The sequence below is a fragment of the Leopardus geoffroyi genome, chromosome D1, assembly GCF_018350155.1.
Source record: "Leopardus geoffroyi isolate Oge1 chromosome D1, O.geoffroyi_Oge1_pat1.0, whole genome shotgun sequence".
NCBI lineage: Eukaryota > Metazoa > Chordata > Mammalia > Carnivora > Felidae > Leopardus > Leopardus geoffroyi.
This window is the reverse complement of record NC_059329.1, coordinates 113,673,915-113,693,000: the sequence shown is the minus strand read 5'-3', so window position 1 is coordinate 113,693,000 and position 19,086 is coordinate 113,673,915. Positions and strand designations below refer to the sequence as shown.

Genomic DNA, 19,086 nt, shown 5'->3' with positions numbered 1-19,086 from the left:
GGTGCTTAGAGCCCACACCGACGGAGCCCTGCTCTGTGCGTCCAGCTCTTGTGTCAGGGTCGGGAGGGGAGGCTGCCCTTAGCCGAGACGCACAGCTTGCGTCCTTGTGGGTCGGTGCGCCCGTTCACCGCGCCCGGCCCTGCCAGTGTCCCCGTGAGGCAGGGGCAGAGCCGGGGCTCGTGCAGACACGCCGTCTCTGTGGGAGCCCAGGTCTGTGAGGTGGAACCCGGGCCGGTAGCCTGAGGGCCGGCAGGGGGAGAGAGGCGACAGGGGGCGTGGCGTCGGCCCGTGCCCCTCTCTTCGCCGGCGGGAGGGAACGGCGCGCGGAGACCTGTCTGCGTGCCGGCTGGCAGTCTCTGCGGCCGCCTCCTCCAGGGAGAATCCTGCACGGTCAGCGTCTCCACACGCCACGGCCCCGGGCACCACCAGGCAAGGAGGGCAAGGGGCCTCACAGACCTACAGGCTACCTGGGGGGCTCCCGGATGGCTTGGGCAGGGCCGAGCTGCCTTCCCGGGACGCGGAGTGACAGGCCCAGGGTCACAGTTCCTGCTGCGGGCCCAGAGCCCCCCAGAGGCATCCGTTCTCGAGATGTGCCGGCCCTTTTGGGACAAGGCAGGCATCCTGGGCAGGGGCGGACCACAGGGCGGAGGTCTGGCTGTAAATCTGTGAGGTCTGGATGGCCCACGGGAGGCCTGGGGCACCAGCTGGGAAGGAAGTCCTCATGGAGGAAAGGGGAAAGACAAGTGGTGGCAGAAGGAGACAGGAGTCCGGATCCAGCCTCGGAGTCTGGCGTCCACGTCATCCCCACACCCTTAGCCCTGACCCCGCGTTTGCTTTGATCTCGATAAGTAATCTCTTCACATGGGCCGCAGCTCTGGAGGCTCCCTTTAAAGACAGCACTGGGAGGGTCCTGGATGTCTGCACTCAGGGCCCCCCGCCTCCGTGGGCACGAGGGCGGCGGAGTGGGGGTGTGCACAGAGCCCCGAGCGCTGGGTTTTTTTCTTTTTAGGGGCAATTCAAGGGATTTTCAAAGGCAACTTTGACTCTACCGGATTTGCCTTCCAAGACTTGGGAACTGAATCGTGGGCGAGATATCAGACTGGCCGGCAGCCGAAGCAGGATACCTGCCTCAACAGTGCCCTGCTGGGGAAACTGAGGCAGGGAGTGGGGCGACTTCCCGGGGGGGCGGGGGGAGGCTGCTGGAAGATGGGTGGGAGGTAAGGTCTTGCAGAGAGCGCACAGCTACACGCACACACACACACACACACACACACGCACGCACGCTCAGGGGCGGTCCTTCCCCACGGTTACCTGGCCTGCTGTCCCCCGAGAGCCAGGCCCCCCCGAGAGGAGGTGGGCAGCTCCCCGCAGAGTGGCCCCCTCTTGATTCGTCAGTCAGCCAGGCTCTGTACCTCTGGCTTCAAGCCTTTGAACGTGCCCTAGGCTTGTCTCCCGGCCCAGCCCCGGGCGGCTCTGGGGCCCAGTGCCTGCCACTCGGTGGCCCAAGGGCGCCTTTCTTCCCCTGCCTGTCCTTGCTCTCAGGCCTTCTGGGGGTAGGCTTGTGTCTCAGAGTTTCTGGATTTGTCACATCGAACAGAATCTTTTCCACTTTGAAACACTTGAATGCTTTTTTTCTTCTTTCTGCTGTTCTTTTTGAACTGCCCTGCGACCCCCCCCCCCAGCCAAGCATGCGGGCTCCCCCCCCCCCCCGGAGAGTCCGCAGCAGGAGCAGGGGCCAGGCTCGTGAGATGGGGTGGCGTCGGGATCAGGAAAACGGGCTCCCAGTAGGATGGAGTGCCGGCTGTGTGTGTAGGGGCTGGGGGCGAACCGCCCGGGAGACTCAGAGGGACTCCCCTGGAGACGTCCTCCCCGGTGACCCCACGGTCCACGGCAGCTCCGTGCCTATGGGCCTCGCCACCACCCAGCCGTCTCCTGCCCTGGGGAGTGGACTTCTCCAGACCACGTGGCCGGGCTCGGGGGTGGGAAAATGTGTCTGTACGTGTCAGGAGATGGACAAACTGGGAAATGGGAGTCCCGGGGAGCTCCCGGTCCCGGGAGCCCCAGAGTCCCAGGGACCAGTCCCTGAGGGGTCCCTGCCCAGAGAATATGCCAGCTGTCGACAGAGCCGGGGCCGGGCCCTGGGCTCCAGCCTCTGGATCCTGTGCCCCTCCGTGCCCCACACCTGCTCCTTACCCTGCTGATTCTCCCACCCGCAGGCCCTCCCCCAAGGGATGGGGAACAGTGTCCCCCAGGCGGGCCCACCGCAGGCCAGACTGGGGAGCAGAGGCCGGTGCTAACCCGTGAGGTCTGAGCTGGCCAGAAGGAACAGTGAAGGTGGCCTCGCGGGCCACGGCGGGACCTCACGGTGCCCAGCCAGAGGCCCCAGTGGCAAGACCGGGGCAGAGGTGCCCCCACTCCCGTCTCAGGAGCACCAGCGAAGCCCTGAGCGGGGCCAAAAGCCCGGGCTGCAAAGCTGCAGCCTCTCCCCAGGCAGAAATGCGAGCCCCCGGGAGTCTGCCGCTTTTGGAAACAGTCTCCGGAGCAAACAAAGGGCCTGTCCGAGCGGAGCGCAGCTTGGCCTGGACTCAGAGCCGCCACTGCCTGGGCGCCAGGCCTCCCTGGGCGCCGCGCACCCGGAACACCGCAAAGGCTCCTTCCCGCTGCTCACAGCCCTCGTCGGCTCCCGTGACCTACAGAAGGACCGCACCGTCCACCTGTCGCTACCTGGCCGCACAGGTGGCAAGGTCCCCGTGACTTGGGTCAAACAGAAGCGAAGCGTGACCAGCCTGTCCACCGTGTGTGGCTGATCATGGGCTTGTCTCATTGACTGGGCTGGTGTGGGTCTCCGTCTGTAAATGTTTAACTCCCGAGGATGCCAGATCCCAGGGCCTGAAGGCCCAGCCTGGGTGGGGGGAGGGGGCAGTGCTTCTCACTGGTATGTGGGTGTGTGGGGGGGGGGGGCGGGGGAGGTCATCTGCAGCCAGCACCCCAGTGCTGCAGCGGGGGGGGGGGGGGCACAGGTGGGATAAGAGGAGGGACTTCCCGCAGGGAGCTCAGCCCCAGGGTGTGCCGGTCAGGGAAGGAAGCCCCATCTTCTCCCCCCACAGCCGAGAGGCGGCCACGGGTGGGATGCCCAGCCCCGAGGGCCCCTCCGTGGTTTCCGGCTGCTTCGGGGCTTGGGGTGCGGTCCCCTCGTCCATACTTGCTGGCTGCCCCGTGAGGGCCTGGCCTAGGTCTCCCCGCTGGTGGGGAGGGAGGTGTACACGTTGGGTTGTGGGGCCACCCAGTGTGGGCTCAGGAAGGGAAGGAATGTGACCGAGGCCGGGTGTGGCTGAGGAGAGCACAGTCAGTTGTGGGTTTTTCTTGGGGCCCAGATAGACGTGAGCAAAGATGGGGGGGCCCTCTCGCGCAGCCCCCGCCACACACACTAGGACCTTTCTTCGGCGTGTGGCTACGGAGCTGGAGGCCAAGGACACCCTCTGGAAATCTGAATTCCATTCGCTCTTGGCAAAGAGCGGCTTCCTGCCTGGGGAAGGTGTGTGCGTGTGCGTGCGTGTGCACACACGGCCACGGGCGCTGGCAGGGGCGAGGCGCGTGGGTGGAGGGGTGTTTGATGAGACGGGGGAGGCGACCCCCGTGTGCTTCCCGGCCCCGGATGGCCCTCGCAAAGCCTGTCCCGAGGACTTAAGACAAACCCTGGAGGAATGAATCAGAAACGTGCGGCCGCGTTGCCTTTGGAATAATCTCAGGCTTAAGGCTAAACAGCCTTTGAATTTGAAAGCCAGGACTTTTTGCAAAATAATTCAAAAAGTTTGTTGAACCTTAACCCTTCCCTGATGAGTCCTTCCTTCTGAAGTTAACTCGTTAAAGCTGCTCCAATCCCAGGCTGGTGCCAGACCAGCTTCCTGGAAACCCTCGCCAACTGCTGGCCTTTGGAAAGGCTTGTCACCCTAATAGCTGTTAAAAAAAAAAAAAAAAAAAAAAACGCTCGCTGGGCACCTTGGCTGCAGGGTCTGAGAGTCCTTTGTGTTTCCTCCAGAGCAGTTTTCCAGGCCTCGCTTCAGGGGCTGACAGGCTGCTGCTGTCCGCGGCCTTACACTGCTGGGTGCCCGGCTGCCCTCTTCCCGCCCAGCTTCGCCAGCGCTGTGTCCCAGCCTCCCCACGCCTGGGCAGAGCCCCCCCAACAGGCTAAGTGTGGATACGTCCCGAGGGGCTCGTCAGCCTCTGTGTCCCCTCCATTCCCTTCCCCCGGTGGTTGGGGCGGGGGGCAGTGCCTCAGTGGGGACAGACCGGGGGCCCCCTGCTCGGCCAACACCATGCGCCACCCCCCGCCCCGGATGCCCAGCGTCCAGGCGGTGCTGTGTCACAAGTGCAGATAACTTGCTCCTCCCCAGCCCCGAGTTTCTGGCCACACACACAACGCCCGGTCGTGAAACAGGGTCCGGGTTCTAGTACTTTTTCAAGCTTAGACTGTGAGCACGCATCACCCGATATTTCAGTGGACACAGACAGGAGGCAGATGCATTGAAAAATACATCGTCTTGTTAATCAGAATCAAGGATTACCTGAAAATGGGAGGGGAGGGAGTTACGCAACTAAAATATTTAATGAGACGCGGCGGTCAGAACAGACCACGGGCGTGCACGGTCCTCCCTTTACAGAATCACGGGCCTCCAGGTTCCATGACGACCGGACAGACGTGACATTTCGTTTCCGAGGAGAGCTTGCGGCTCGGCAGATGGGTGGAGGGCACCCTTCCCACCGGGGCGGGGGTGGGCTCGCTGGGAGCCTGCCCGGGGTCTGCTCTCCGCTTCCGCCTTGCGCTGTCAAAACCCCCTTTGTGCCGGAGTAGGCCCTGCCCCTCCGGGTGACACGAACCAGAGCCCGTGGCACCGTGTGGCCGAGCTCCCCTCCCCCCCCCCCCCGCCTCCCACCCAGGGCTGCCCCCACACCAGCCGCCAGCACCTCCCCCCAGGGCTGCCCCCCACGCCCGCCCAGGGCTGCCCCCACACCAGCCGCCAGCACCCCCCCCAGGGCTGCCCCCACACCAGCCGCCAGCACCCTCCCCAGGGCTGCCCCCAGAACAGCCTGGAAGGACACTTGACCCACTGCAGCGCTACAAAATAATAACAAGGATAAAGCGGGACTTACATGCACACAGCAGAACAAATTCAGAGCGCCAGAGGGAACACGGGGGGGGGGGGGGAACTCAGGCTGTCCCCATCCCGACCCCCACCCCCACCCCCGAAGTCTCCTTCCCTGAAGGTGAGCACCGTGACCGGTTTCCGATCCTATTTTCCCGAGCGTTTCATATGAGCGGATACGTCCGTGCGTGTATTCTCCCAACGTATACCGCCTTTCTCCGTAAGTAGTCACGTGTTACACATATTGCCTGCGGTTTTTTGCGGGACTGAATGTGTAGGCGTGCCACACCTCTGAGCCACCCGGGGGACACCGATTGTAATTATAGGGGGCACTGCCTCGGAGAAGCACCATTGCCGAGGACCTGTGTGCACGGGGACGCGCCCACGCACGAACCGGGACCGCTCCGCGCAGCAGGGTTCAAGTGCTGCTTCCGCGATGCTTGCGGGCTCCTGGCCGTGTCCCGGCAGTCCCCAGGTGGGACCGTGCTTGGGGTAGCTCTGGGCTTGATGGCACTGCTTCCATAAACACGGGGACCCAGACGTGGCGGGCTGGGAGGGCCCTGCTCGGGGCGAGTCGGCGAGCTTTCCGTCAGTGGACACAGGGACCGAGGGCCACAGGACTTAAGTGCAGCTGGCGGGACGGGGCCGGCGGTGGCCCACGCAGTGACCCGCAGGCAGGGCGGTCTGGGCGGGGAGCAAGCGTGGGGCATCTGAAGAGAACAGCAGGCGTCCTGCTGTACGGGCACCTCCCAGCTGTCACCGAGGGAGCCCACGCATTTCTCCGTGAGCGCGCGGCGTGGCCCTGGTGCGCAGTGTTCCAGGGGAGATGCCTGGACGTTCTGGAGAAGGATCTAGATCAGGACATGTAGCGCATCTCCTTTCTATTAACATTTGCGGAGCATTGTACACAACACGTCCTCCTTGGATGGATGCGCGGGGCAGCCAAAGGCAGCCATCAGCCACTCGCACAAACCAAGGAGCTGCCCGTGGCGAAATCAGTCCATCCCTCCCCACTGAACACTACCGTGGGTCCCCACCGCGCTCACCCCTGCTCGCGCTCTCTCTCTGCTGACCGAGGCTCTTTCTAGGCTGTCCCTTATCAAAGGGGGACAATACAAAGTAAATCAGTTACGGAGGAGAACTATAAATCTTGCCAAGATAGGAGATTTCGCGACGTTAAGGGAAGTGAAATTGAAGACTCCCTCTCACAGATTAAGCAGAGTTAGACACAGTCAGCACGAGGAGAAAATCAAGGCTGATGCCTAGATAAGCATTTCAAAGGAGAGCAAATGAAACGATACAAGACTGAGCGTGGCCCCCAGGCAAAGTGATGCAGCCCTACTTCCCACTGTTTCCATAGCTTCTGTTGTCATCTCTCAAGGTAAAGTCACGTCCAGTCACACCCCCTTTTTCATGTAACGTCTCCCTCTTAAGCGGATTCCTTTCAAAAGGTCCATTTCCTCCCATCTCCACGTTTTGACCCACGCTGCCACATGAGGGCCGCACCTGCCCACGCAGTGAACGTGGCCGAGTGCGCCCATCTGCCCGCGCCCTCCCCAGCAAGTGAGTGGTCCCCGATTTTCTCTTCATTCAGCTGATGGGTGAGCGCAGGTGTCCTGGCATCTGTTCCTTTTATTGTAAGTGAGGACTTTAGCTCTTCAAGTATTTAAGAGCATTTCCTTTTCTGTTTGTGCGCTGTCTCCCCAAACTCTCATTGGTTTTTTTTATTATTATTTTTTTAACGTTTATTTATTATTGAGACAGAGAGAGACAGAGCATGAACGGGGGCAGGTCAGAGAGAGGGAGACACAGAATCTGAAACAGGCTCCAGGCCCTGAGCTGTCAGCACAGAGCCCGACGCGGGGCTCAAACTCACGGACCGCGAGATCATGACCCGAGCTGAAGTCGGACGCTTAACCGACTGAGCCACCCAGGCGCCCCTCTCTTTGCTTTTTAACACCTCTCCTTACTGACTTATAGGAAGTCATGTGCGTTGAAAATGTCTCATCCCAGTTCTTCCTCGGTCTTCTAACTTCTATCCTACTTTTAAATTCTGACATCGACTTTGGCGGTCTTTTGTGACTTGGGGTCCTCGCTGTGAATTCTGAAGACTTCTCCATTCTGAGATCGCTGTCACGATTCTGCCGTCTTTATTCTGTCTTTTCACATTTAATGGTGCTTCATCTGGATGTTGGGGTAAGAAATCATCGCATCCGATGTGTCCCCCGCACGTCTAAGTAGCTGTCCCGACACGATCGGTTGGAGGGCGCCCGACTTCTCTCCGCCGACATCAGCTGTCGCCTTTGTTGTGCCTCAGGCTCTTGCCGTAATCCGTGTCCACTGCTAGACCGGCTTCTGGGCGGCCGACGGGCCTGGTGATAGGCCAGACGTGGTGGTCTCACTCGGGAGCTTTACGATGTCCTCAGCGGCGTGGCGGGGCCCCCTCATCTCCGTTACTTCAGGGCCAGCGCGAGGAAGGCGCGTTTCACACGGTACGGTCAACCAGGGAGTCCACGGCACGGCCGCAGATCAAAACGCCCTTCAGAGGCAGACACGGGATTAGTGGAACGGGACACGCTGGAGGGTTGGGGACCGAGCCCTCACCTCGGCAGCGGGGCATGTCAGGGACCGGGAGCGCTCGCACACGGGACCCAGCTGCTCGCGGGGTGTGGGGCTGACCCAGGGCCTGTTTCCCGTGCACGCTAAAGGGCATCTTAGGAAAAGTGAACTCAGGAGAAAATGGCAACAGACACGAAATCTAGGCCGTGCAACCGCCACCCCCCCCCCCCCCCAACAGTGCCATCACCAGAAGGCCCTGACCCCATATGCTTTCTGGCCGGAGTCAAAACGGCCCCACGTCCCACCCCAGAGAGCAGGGACTGTCTCTGTGTCTTGCCCTGGTTACCTCTGTCTTCATAAAACCGGCCCAGATGAGTGCTGCCCCGGGGCCCCGGCCCACTGCCCCCTTTTGCTTGGTGCTCTGCGTTCCCGACTTGGGAGCAAAGAGTCGTACGTGGTTAAGGGCAGGTTTTGGAGCCCACGGCCCAAGTTCCAACCCCGACCGCACCACCCGCTACTGGGTGGACCTCGAGGGAGGAGTGGAGCTGGGGTCTCGGTCTCCCCATCTGTAAAATGGGGATAATAGGAAGGCGTGCCTTCCAGAGGGCCGCCGGGAGGGTTGAACGGACTCCTGCGTGAAGCCTCGAGACTGTCACCGACACGCGGGAGGGCGACGGTGCGGGCCAGGCCGCGCGTGCCTTCGCCGTGGTGGGTGCCTGGCCAGGCCACGGGGAGGGGGGTTTGCATGAGTCAAATCGGCCTCAGGAAAAAAGGCAGTGCACACTCACGAGCCTGTTTACGACCACAGGCACTCCAAAATCCACTGCCTTCTAGATCACAGGGCCGGCTGCCGCCAGAGAGCTCCAGATGACGTTTTCTCAGAAGTTTTCAAGACACACAGACGTGTGCCCTGTGTTCGCAGAGACTTCGGGACCAGCCTGTGTGATCAGGAAAGGAGCGTGTGTGTGTTTCGTGACCCTCTGTAGTCCGCTGGCGTTTTCTGCTGAAGCTGGGATCTATTTAGATTAACTGAGAATTCTCTTCACAGAAACAGCCTTTCTAGCCACAGATAGAAGAGGTTTATCTGTGTGTTCAAAGGAGCCGTAACGTCCCTCAGCATTTCTTGGCGCTGTGGGCAGGGTTTGTGCATTTAAAAATTCATCAGTGGGTACTTTTAGGCCCGTTGATTTTTTTTAGTACGGGCATCATGATTTTTTTAATTAACCTTCATTCTGAGAGAATCGCGGATTCACATGCAGTTGTAGGAAATAATCACTTGTGTGTGTCCTTCTCCCAGTTTCCCCCTCAGTGACATCTTGAAAACTGTAGGGTAAGATCGCTGGCAGGACGCAGACACTGATCCGGAGGAGCTCCTGTCCCCCACAGGGTCCCTTCTGTCACCCCTCAGGGCCATACGCACTCCCTCGACCCCACCATGTCCTCAGCCGCCGGCAACCGCCCCTCCGTTCTGTCCTTCGAGTCTGTCCTTATGAGAATGCTCTGTGAGTGGGACGGACGACTTGGGACCTTGTGAAATCGACACCACTCCCCGGAGACCCACCGGGGCTGCCCCGTCTCCGTGCATCCTCGGCCTGGCCCCACCCAGGCTTGGACTTTTAGAGCCGGTGGACCCCAGTCACTAGTATTTTCTTTAGGCTGGTTTGCATCACCATGGATGAAACAGGGGCGCGTTCCCGTGTAATGCCAGCCTCGCCAGATCCCGACACCGGTGGAGTCCGGGCTCCGTTAGCGAGGCTCTGGATGATTTCGTCAAGAATGTGATTATTTTAAATAGATGCTCAAAAAAAAGATCCAGTGAAAAATGTTTTTGTTTTGCTTTTAATCTCCTTATTTTTAGCCCCTTGGTTGAGGTTTGACTGGCATACCAAATCTGTACGTGATGAACAGCGCGGCACGAGGGGTCTGGAGGGAGGTACACGCCCGAGACCATCGCTGAGACCTAAACTCTCCATCAGCTCTCGCCCACTTTATCGTCTGTATTATTGTTATTTCAGAAGGGTGCTCCACACAAAACCCGCCCTCCTAGCAGGCCGTGAAGGCAGCGGGGCTAACTGCGAGGGCCCTGCGCCCTGGGGCTGGTCGCAGCCGCGCCCGCCACGGCCACGGCCCTCCACTCCCCGGGGTCTGGCCGACCTGCAGCACCAAGCATGTGTCCTTCTGAACCTGGCTTACTTCCGTGTCCTCCACGTTTGCCCCTGTTGTCACAAATGGTAGGATTTCCTTCTGGTGAAAAAATTCTTGGACCACGGCTCCATTTCTGAACGTCAGCAGGACACAGAGAGTCCTTCCGCGTCGCTGGTGCTGGGTGAAGGGGTGGGCTAGAAGGAAGCAAGCCAGCTCCCTGTGGGAAGACGGGGGGCAGGGGAGCCCTGGGGCCGTCCTGTGGGGGCGGGGAGGGGGGCATTCCTGCCTTGAGTGCTCCCCCCAGAGAGGGCCTCACTCTCTCCTGGTACCTCCCGTCTCCCCACCAGCCCGCTCAGCAACGTCTGCCCCTGTCCCCCCTGCTATGGGACCCCTAGTCGTCGTCTTGAAGCTCCCTGCTCACCCGCATGGAAAGGATGGCTCTTGGAGCTGGGGTGACTGCACCGGTCCCCACGAGAGTTCTGGCGGAGGGGTGCAGTCAGCCGACCTTCATGGCGTCAGGCTCCCTTGATAGGAAACGGGGCTTCCCAAAGGCCCCCACCTGGTCCAGGCTGGGCCAGCCCGTGAAGCCTGGAAGGGACTTGCCTTCCGCTTCTCTGGAGGTTTCTAACTGTACCCCCGCCCCCCAACACACACCCTGAGCTAAGACGGGAAAGGGGCAGCTCGGGTCCGGAACTCCCGCGGGCTCCCCCAGGGTGGATACGTGCAGGCTCCGGGCTCTCAGAGCTGCAGGCATCTAGAAGATTCTGCAGTACCCTGAAGGCAGAGGGAGGAGAGGGTGCTGCCTCTCCCCGTGTGTGCGTCCTCCCACGAGGGAGGTGCGAGCGCGCCAGGCCCTGTGCAGGCCCCAGGGGACCAGCCGGGGGCAGCCCTGTCCTCTCAGAGGCCCGCCAGTGCCGTTTAGGTGAAGAGAAAACTCCCCAGCCCTGCACACACTCTGGGCTCAAGAATAATCTTCAAAGAGTCAGAGGACTCGTACTTCCCCTTAGCCAGGCACTGTGCTAAGCGCTTTATAAACATGATTTCACTAATCTGCCACATCAGAGCAGCTCTTGACGTAAGAACATTATCACCCTTGCTTTATACATAATCAACCTGAGGCTTGAAAGGTTAAGTCTAGGGCCCAGGGTCACAACGCTCGTAGTGACCCTGGAGTGGTAGGTCTAAGGAAGTCACCGTGCCTCCTCGGACATTCCCCTGGTAGCCTTTTAAGCATGCCGAGCCCTCTCCCCCACCCCCACCCCCGCCGCCGCTCCCCTTCCCCAGGCTGGGAAAGACTCACCCTATGGGTCCTAGCTCAGATGTCCCCACCTCAGACCGGGCCTCCGAGAACCCCGCACCCTGCCCCCCATTCTTAATGTGTAACCGCGTCTGTATTTGCGCTCACGGGTTTCCTGGCTGTCTCCTGCAACTGCGAGAGGCCGGTGGAGGCAGAAACCAGCCTTTCTGTTCAGCATCGTTATCTTTAGTGCTTAATCCGCGTGGAGCCCATCACGGCCCCTCTGTGAATGTTTGATGAATAAATCGGTAAATGAATAAGCGAGGGGGATTTGTGCCCAGGCCGTCAGGTACGGGACCCCGGCTGTGGTCCGTCCGTCATCCCGGGCGGGGGAGGGGGCGCTGCTGGAGCCCACGTCACCTGCGGCGGGTCTCGGAGCAGCCATGAGGCCTCAGAACTCTTTTCGGAGCCCCCCTCAGCCCCCCTTTTCCTCCAGGGCTCATGGCTCATCCTACAAGGCCATGGCAGCTGGGAGCCCAGGGTCTGCCCAAGGTCTCTAATCACAAAGGATCTCTTCCCCGAGGCCCACTCCCCTCTGTCGCCATTCTACACATGGGGAGAAATCAAATGCACGAAGTGAGATGACCCTCCAGGGGCCTCGTACGGAGAGGCTACTTGGGTTTTTATAGATCAAGAGACAGAGGCTCGGGGAAGGCAGGTGCTCCCGGACAGCAGGCGGGGGCGCCCAGGGAGGTGCTCAGAGAGCTGCCTGTGCTGAGGCCAGGAGTCTCCCTGCCACGGGCTGCGCTCCGATGCCGGCCGTGCCTGGTGGCCCGAGTCCTGTCCTCCCCAGGCAGGAAGTCTGCCCCCGCCTCTTAATGGAGTCCCCTCCTGGGAACCAGGAGCCGTTACATCTTCCTGTTCCCAGGCTAACGCTCACCAGCCAGGGAGGTGTGGGGACGGCCGGTGTCAGGAATGAGGCCAACACCTGCCTGAAGGCTCCCACCGAGGGTGAGAGAGCGGAGGAGGGACAGGGACGGAGGGACAGGGTGGGGGGTCCCGGCGCTCCCCTGCAGGCCTGGGGATGGGCGGTGGCGTTTAGTTTGCAAGATAAGCCACGTGGAGGCCGGGTTTCCCGTTAGGCCGCTGTGCCTGTCACCACCACCTACAAAGCCTGGTCCCGGGGGCTCTGGGTGGCCGAGAAAAAGGAGGAATCGCGTTGATTCCATCAAGGATGGTTTTCCTATGAAAACAGGACTCGTTAAAACACAGGGCTTAGTTCTGAGTAAACATTTCTGTTTTTTCTTTTCATATTTATTTCTGAGACAGAGAGAGACAGAGCGTGAGTGGGGGAGGGGCAGAGAGAGAGGGAGACCCAGAATCCGAGGCAGGCTCCAGGCTGTCCGCAATGAGCCCGACGCGGGGCTCGAACCCACGCACTGTGAGATGGCGACCTGAGCCGAAGTCGGTTGCTCAACCGACTGAGCCGCCCAGGCGCCCCTCTGAGTAAACATTTCTAACTGCTGAGGAGAAGCGGAGATTTATAACGCAGAGCAAGAATTAAACAAAAGCCCCCTATATATACCCTGACGGAATCCGTGAATCCTGCCCTGAAACACCGCTCCGTCCGATCTGCAACTCGTCTCTGCTCCCGGGAGCCTGTGTCACGTTCCCGTCTGGGTGCTGGCGGCCTGGAAGGGCCCGGAGCCTGGCCGGGGCCTCGGGGCCTCCGCGCCCGCTCCCAGGTTGAGCGCCAGGTCGGCCCAGACGGCCTGGGCTCCGGGACACAGCCCGGACCTCAGCCTCCGCCTCACACACCAGCTTTGTTAGCGTCCTCTCCCTGGCCCCACGCTCACGGCTGCCTCTCTCTTCTAAACCATAAGCACAAAAGATGGCCAGAGGTACACTCTCCACGGCATTTTTCCGAGACAGACAAAACCCGACGAGAGCCTTTTGATTCCTTCCACTTAGAAGCATTTCCCTGGCAACCCTGTCTCTCCTTAGTCAACACCAGCTAACTTCATCCGTCCCCTTTATCAAGACATTGTTTAGAGCAAATAACTCATTAACTGGTCCCGCAACTTGGGAACCCTTTCACACCGGCTCTCAAGAGGCCTTTCCCCTGAGAACGGGCACGCCGGGCCGGTGGAGAGCGGTGCCGTGGGGGCTGTCTGGTCTCGGCCGGGAGACAGGCAGCTGTCCATTTATCCACTGTGCCCACTACCCTCCGACTGGATTAAGGAACCTAACAAAAGGGAAGCTGATGTGGCTGGAGTGACCTACCCTGTGTCTATCCGTGTGGCCGCTCCCGGGGGGCCCGGGGGCTCGGTCCTCACAGACTCCCACAGCATCCTCTCTCACTGGGAAACATGCTCCTCTGGCAAAGAGACTACGTTCCGGAACTTTCTAGCTGACCTCTCCTCTCTTCCTCCGTTTCCACTGTTAGGTGTTAGAGAAAGCACCAGATTTGCTTTCTTGGTGTCCCTGAAGGACTCTCTGGCAGAGGAGAACGTTTTTCCCTTGTCTGTGGCGCCGAGGTTGAGGCTCCCCTTTTCTGGGGGGGGGGAGGGGCGGGGCGGGGGGGAGGAGAGGCTCGCTGGCCTGGCTGGGAGCTGGCAACTGAGACCGAGGACTTGCTTCAGCTGAGGGACCCAGGAGGAGCCCCGCGGCTGCCGTGCCCGTCCGGGGGTGGGGGGCAGGCTCTGCCTCAGTCTCTCCCTTGCAGTGGGGGCTGCCTCCCCGCGTGCCCTTGCTGCCTCCTCCAGAGAGTTCCCAAGACGTACATCAGGGCTTTGCACAGACTCTTCTCTCTACGGAAGGGTAGATTTGTGTTCCTGATCTACCCAGGACGTTGTGGCTGCTCCAGGGGACGGAGGAAGAGGTGAAATGCCTTCGGCTTTTAAAGTCCTGCCCTATTCATCCCTGATCTCCTCCCGCCCTGCCTCAGGTACTCCTGCTTCCTGGCTTTAAAATGTGCGCCTCTTGGACAACCCGTGGGCGTGACAGATTGGGGGACCGTGCTCCCCACTGGTGCAGGTGGTCTGACGGTCAGACAGGGAGGGGCTGCCCGCCCAGCGCCCCCTCCCCCCATCTAGGCAGAACGGCCCCTGCGTGGGGCTGGCGAGTTCGGCCCACGGGAACATGGCTTCCGTCTCCTTCTCGATGGTTCTCAAACCCCCACGGCATACACACCGTGACCTGTGACATGCATAACCATGGGTTTCCCACTTCGGGGCCCCAGCCACGTCACGTGGGGCCCCACTGCGTCACTGGGGCTGGACAGGGGTCAGCGGACCTCTGTTCACCCAGACCTGCACCCTGAAAGGGACGCCCTCAGGGTCGCCAGAAGCCCAGCGTGCCTCCCACCAGGCAGGCCACACCTAAGCGTGGGACCCTGGCCCCGCTGCGCAGTGGGACTACCCACGGGAGTAACAGCTTGTAGCTGCAAGGTGGGGCAGTCACCCCAGGCGGGGTAGAGACGCAGGCCCACACAGACGCCAGAGGCCCCAAGTGGGTCTGGGGTCTGGGGCTTGTGCAGGCAGGCCCCCACCCCGGGGGCCCTGACTCGATCTGCCCAAAGGGCCCACACAGCGGGCACATCCTGGGAGCAGGCAGCCTCCTGGCTCACCAGGGGCTCAGCCATCACCTGGGCTCGGGGAGGACGAGCCTGGGGAAGTCCCGAGCACCACCGGTGAGGCCTGCACGCTCTGGGAGAGTCGGGGTGGGGCTTGCCGTAGCCCCCTCTGGCCCCCGTGGGGGACGGCGGGGCAGAGGAGGGTGCCAGGTCTGAGGGCCAGGGCCCAGCAGGTCTGAGTCGATGGCCAAGTGCGGGCCCTCGCTGTCTCTCGATTCCTCACTTCTGGGTTTTCCATGCCTTCCTGAGAACACAGCTGTGCCCGCCCATCCGGTGTCCCTCCAACCCCCACTGGCTCCAGCCTGGCTGTGTGACCCTCAGGCCCCGTGACACACAGAGCAACGTCCCCGTCCCAGTAAACGCCGCTGGCCTGGGAGGCCGGACCCCAGACCCCAGTGCTCCGTGCCTGGCCAGGGGAGGAACGTGCTCGGCTGGGCTTCGCGGGGCGTCACCCCCCAGCCCCCCGATCAGGAGACCCAGATCCCTGCGCCCAAAGCCCCTGCCTGCCAAGTCTCTGTGATTGTTCTGAAACGTTTCCCACCAGCAGACACCCCCGCCCGCCCCCCGGGGCAGTCGCCTGCACAGCCGGAACAAGAGCCCCGGCGAAGGCACAGCTGCTGTAAGCAGATCTCGGAGCCTGGCTGCCAGCACTTTCCACATGAGCGAGTCTGCTCTCAGGCTGAGCCCCGGACTGTGCCGAGCACGGCTGCTGGACCGAACACGGGTCCCCACCTGGGCGGCAGACCTGTGTCTGAGGTGGGGACGAGCACCCCGTTGTCAGCCGCGGCCCGGTGGCCTGCAGCTGTGAAACCACACCCCCTCGGCAGGAAGTAGCCCTCTGCCCACCCCCACAGAGCAGTCTCAGCCCTGGCGGAGAGGGGCCCCAGGGAGGGGCACAGCGGGCCTGGACAGGGCGTATCAAATGGACAGCAGTCCACGAACCCCTCCGGAGAGATCTGACACTGGCCTCGCCCACCGCCCGCAGGGTCTGTGACAGCGTTGGGCTCCCAGACCTGATGGCCTCGGGACGAAGGCCGGGACGGGCTGGCCTCCGTGGAAGCCTCCGGTCCACGGAGGCCACCCCTGCACCCAGCTGTCCAGGCGGCGTCCCCGCCTGCACGGGAGCCATTCTGGGAACCTGGGACTTGGGACTGTTCTCTGTGCGGTCCCCTCACCCCTGGGAGGCGCTGTGGCTGCTGGGGGAGGGGCCCTCTGCTGAATCGGTGGCCATCCCTCCCCAGCCAGGTCCCAGAGCCCGGGCGCTGAGGTGCCTGGGCCGGTAGCCAGCAAGGCTTGGGGACACAGAGGACAGGGGTCTTCCGGCATCCTGGCCATGCTCCCCAGCCACCCAGCCCGGCCCCTGCCCAAACCCTGGTTCCTGAGGAGACTCAAAGGCCAGAGTCGGGGTGTCCTGCGGACATCCTGACGGGATGGAAAATCCCCAGCAGTTGGGCCCCGGGCTGAGCCGTGACACTGACTTCTCCCGCCTGCTGGGGTCAGCCGGGCCCACTGCTTCCTGCTTCCCTTTGATGTCTGCGTGCGAGGGAGGGGTCGGCACCCCCCTGGGTGCGGGCACACTTGCTGGCTCGCTCGACTGCAACGGGGAGTCTGCGCTTGTGGGGCCTGGGTGTGCTGGGGTCAGGCAGGGGGCCCGGCGGGGTTGAGAGGGAGGCCGGGCGGAAAAACCCCAGCCTTCGCAGAGCCCTCCCGAGGGCGAGGGAGGGTCGGCCCCGAGCCCCCCAGAGGGCACGTCGGCTTGCTCGGGGGCCCTCCCGCCTACGCGGTCTGATCTGGGAGGGGGGCACCGCAACGAGCCTCTGTCTAGATGAGGAAACCGAGGCCGCTGGACGGTCCCAGCAGGTCACTCCCATGCACTCCTGGGGGCCTTGCTCTTGTGCGTGGGAAACTTCCCAAGATGCTTCGGTGGCCGCTGCCGTTTCACCGGCCCTCGGTGCGGGCGCTGGGTCCCAGGCTCCACGTGTGCCCTCCTGAGTCATAGGAGCCGGGCAGACAGGCCTGGTGGCCCTGGTGCCGGCCTTCTGCACGCTCCCTGCCTCCAAGCCAGGCGCTCTCCTGGACGCTGGGCCCAAGTCGGCCCCTTAAAACCGGTCCAGTAATCCCAAGAGGTACCTGCTGGTTTTAATCAGCGTGCAGAGGAGGAAAGTGAGGCAGAGAGAGGAGGTGACCCGCCCCGCCCCACTGACACCCCCACCCGTCTGCACTAGAGCCGGGATCCAAACTGGGTGGCCTGGAGCTGCTGTTTCGTGGCACCGTGGGCTCCCACCACCCCACACCTGCAGACTCAGCCGCCACCCCCTGCCCCCCCGCCAGGCTTGGCCCTCCTGCAGAGGTGCCCGAGGGTGACAGGGCAGGCTGAGGGTCATGCAGCAAGGCTGAAGCTGACCTGGGGGAAGGGGCTGTGTTCTCTGCTCCCGCCTCCAACTAATGTGGGGCGGGGGGGGGGGGGGGGGCTGGAGAGCAGGCTGGCTCTGCCGGGACAAGCCCCGGAAAACGGCAAAGGATGACCAGGGTAGTGGGGGCCTCAAGGCCCAGGACAGGGTCCCTGGAGGCCTGGGAGGCGGGTGTACCTTCTGCAGGATTTTGAGGAGCAGTTATCACCCCCTCCCGTTGTGCCGGATGGCGTGGGAGCTGAGCAGTCCGGCCCCCACCTGCCTGCACAGGTGGGCCTTTGAGACCCGAGGAGAAGAGCCGTGAGGCACAGGTGACCGGGGAGGGCCAGGGCCCTCCCCTTTTAATGACTCTGGTGCAGGGGGTCAGGGGCAGCAGCTTTGAAGCCAGCCCTGCGGGATGTTCCAATCAGCCCCCGCACAGATAATCTCCCACCCAACCCTGGAACTCAATGCCAGTCTTGGGGTGCCCCCCCACCTTCAAGCCTGAGGCCTTTTTGGTGGCCTTGGGAAGAGCCCCACCTTGGGAAGTGGAGAGTGGAGGAGGGGGCGGCCCTGCCCGCCAGGATGCATGCCCCCAGAGACCCCTGCCCCGTACTCTGCCTCCCTCCAGGCACCTAGGCACCTCTGCCGAGCCCCAGATGCGGTGGGGGGGGGGGGGGTGTCCGGAGAACCACCCAGTCTCCTTAGCCCTGGCGCCTGGCCCCGGCAGGCTGGCGTGACCCGCCGCAGTCCCAGATTTCCTCCCTTGCCTTGTCTGCCGGCCTAGGAGCTCACAGAGGGCCCCGTCCGACGGTCCCGGTTTCCCACCACTGGGCCTGCGCAGGAGGGACAGCACGATCGATGAATCCAAGAAGTAGCAATCTGCTAGCGGGCTATCTTCTGGATTCTCAAACATCCAAACATTTCAGGACCAAAACAGAAGCCGACCAGTGGCCCGTGGCCCCGGCGGTGGGAGGGGGAGGGGCAGCAGGCAAACAGCGGTTGGGGAGGGCAGCGCCGACGAGTGGCCTCCGGGGACTGCCACCCTCCGTGGCTTTACGCAAAGCTGGGGGGGGGGGGGCATCTGCGCCCTAGCAGCCCGTGCAGGGGGAAGGCTGCCTCCTCGGGGTGGCGGCTGGCCCTCCCAGGTGTGCAGCCGTGGCCTCAGGCGTCCCTCTTGGGCTTCCGGGCCGCCTTCTCCGACGACGGGGACGGTGGCGGGCCACGTGGCCCATGGCCCGTGCAAGGGCCGCGAAGGGCCGGGTGAGCCCCGTGTCTCCTCCCTCTCCTGGTTCTGCACCGGTGACTTTCTGTCTCTTCCAAGGTTGGGATAGGGGGCCCTGTGGCCCACCCCAGGCGCGAGAGGACTCGGCGGGCCGGTCTCCCCAGAGACTGGGCTAAATCCTGCACCGTCGCCGCCCAGCGGTCTCAGGTGAGACACTCCATTTCGTGGGGCCGGGCTGTTCTTTGCTGCGCCCACCCGTGCAGACAGCGCTCCCTGCCTGTAGGGCCGTTCGGAGGATAAGTAGCGAACTCGAGGAAGTTGAGGCACTGGGTGGTCCGGGAGCGCCGTTGCCGCTGGGCTGACTGTTCTTGCGGGTGACAGTCTCCCTCTCTCGAGAACGTCCCGCGGCCAAGAGTGGGACCAGTGTGAGAGCAGAGGCCAGGGTGGGGGCCTCGGGAACGGCCCGGGGCCCGGCAACGTCTCCACCTCCATCGTGAAGGTGCTGAAGGGGCTGGGGTTTGAGCAAGCAGTGACTCGAGGGGACAGAACCGTGGGCGCTGGGGTGGGGGGGGGGGGGGCTGTGCATGTTATTTTAGCGCACAAGTTACGGGCGTGTGTCAGGAGCGTGGGTGCAAGGGGGCCGTCCGTTAGACTTCTAAGGGGGTTCCATCCCATCCCGGGGGGCTGAGGCTGGAGAGGGTGCCCCGGAGCCCTCACCCCCCCTGGGAGCCGGTTGCAGGGGCGCAGGAGTC

General features: G+C 62.5%; 1 protein-coding gene across 9 annotated transcripts in view; it reads left to right on the top strand.

Annotated features, from left to right (window-relative positions):
- The window catches only part of KCNQ1 (potassium voltage-gated channel subfamily Q member 1), a 321,574-nt gene that overhangs the window by 147,872 nt on the left and 154,616 nt on the right, over positions 1-19,086 (top strand). The gene's annotated exons all lie outside the window — the stretch shown is intronic.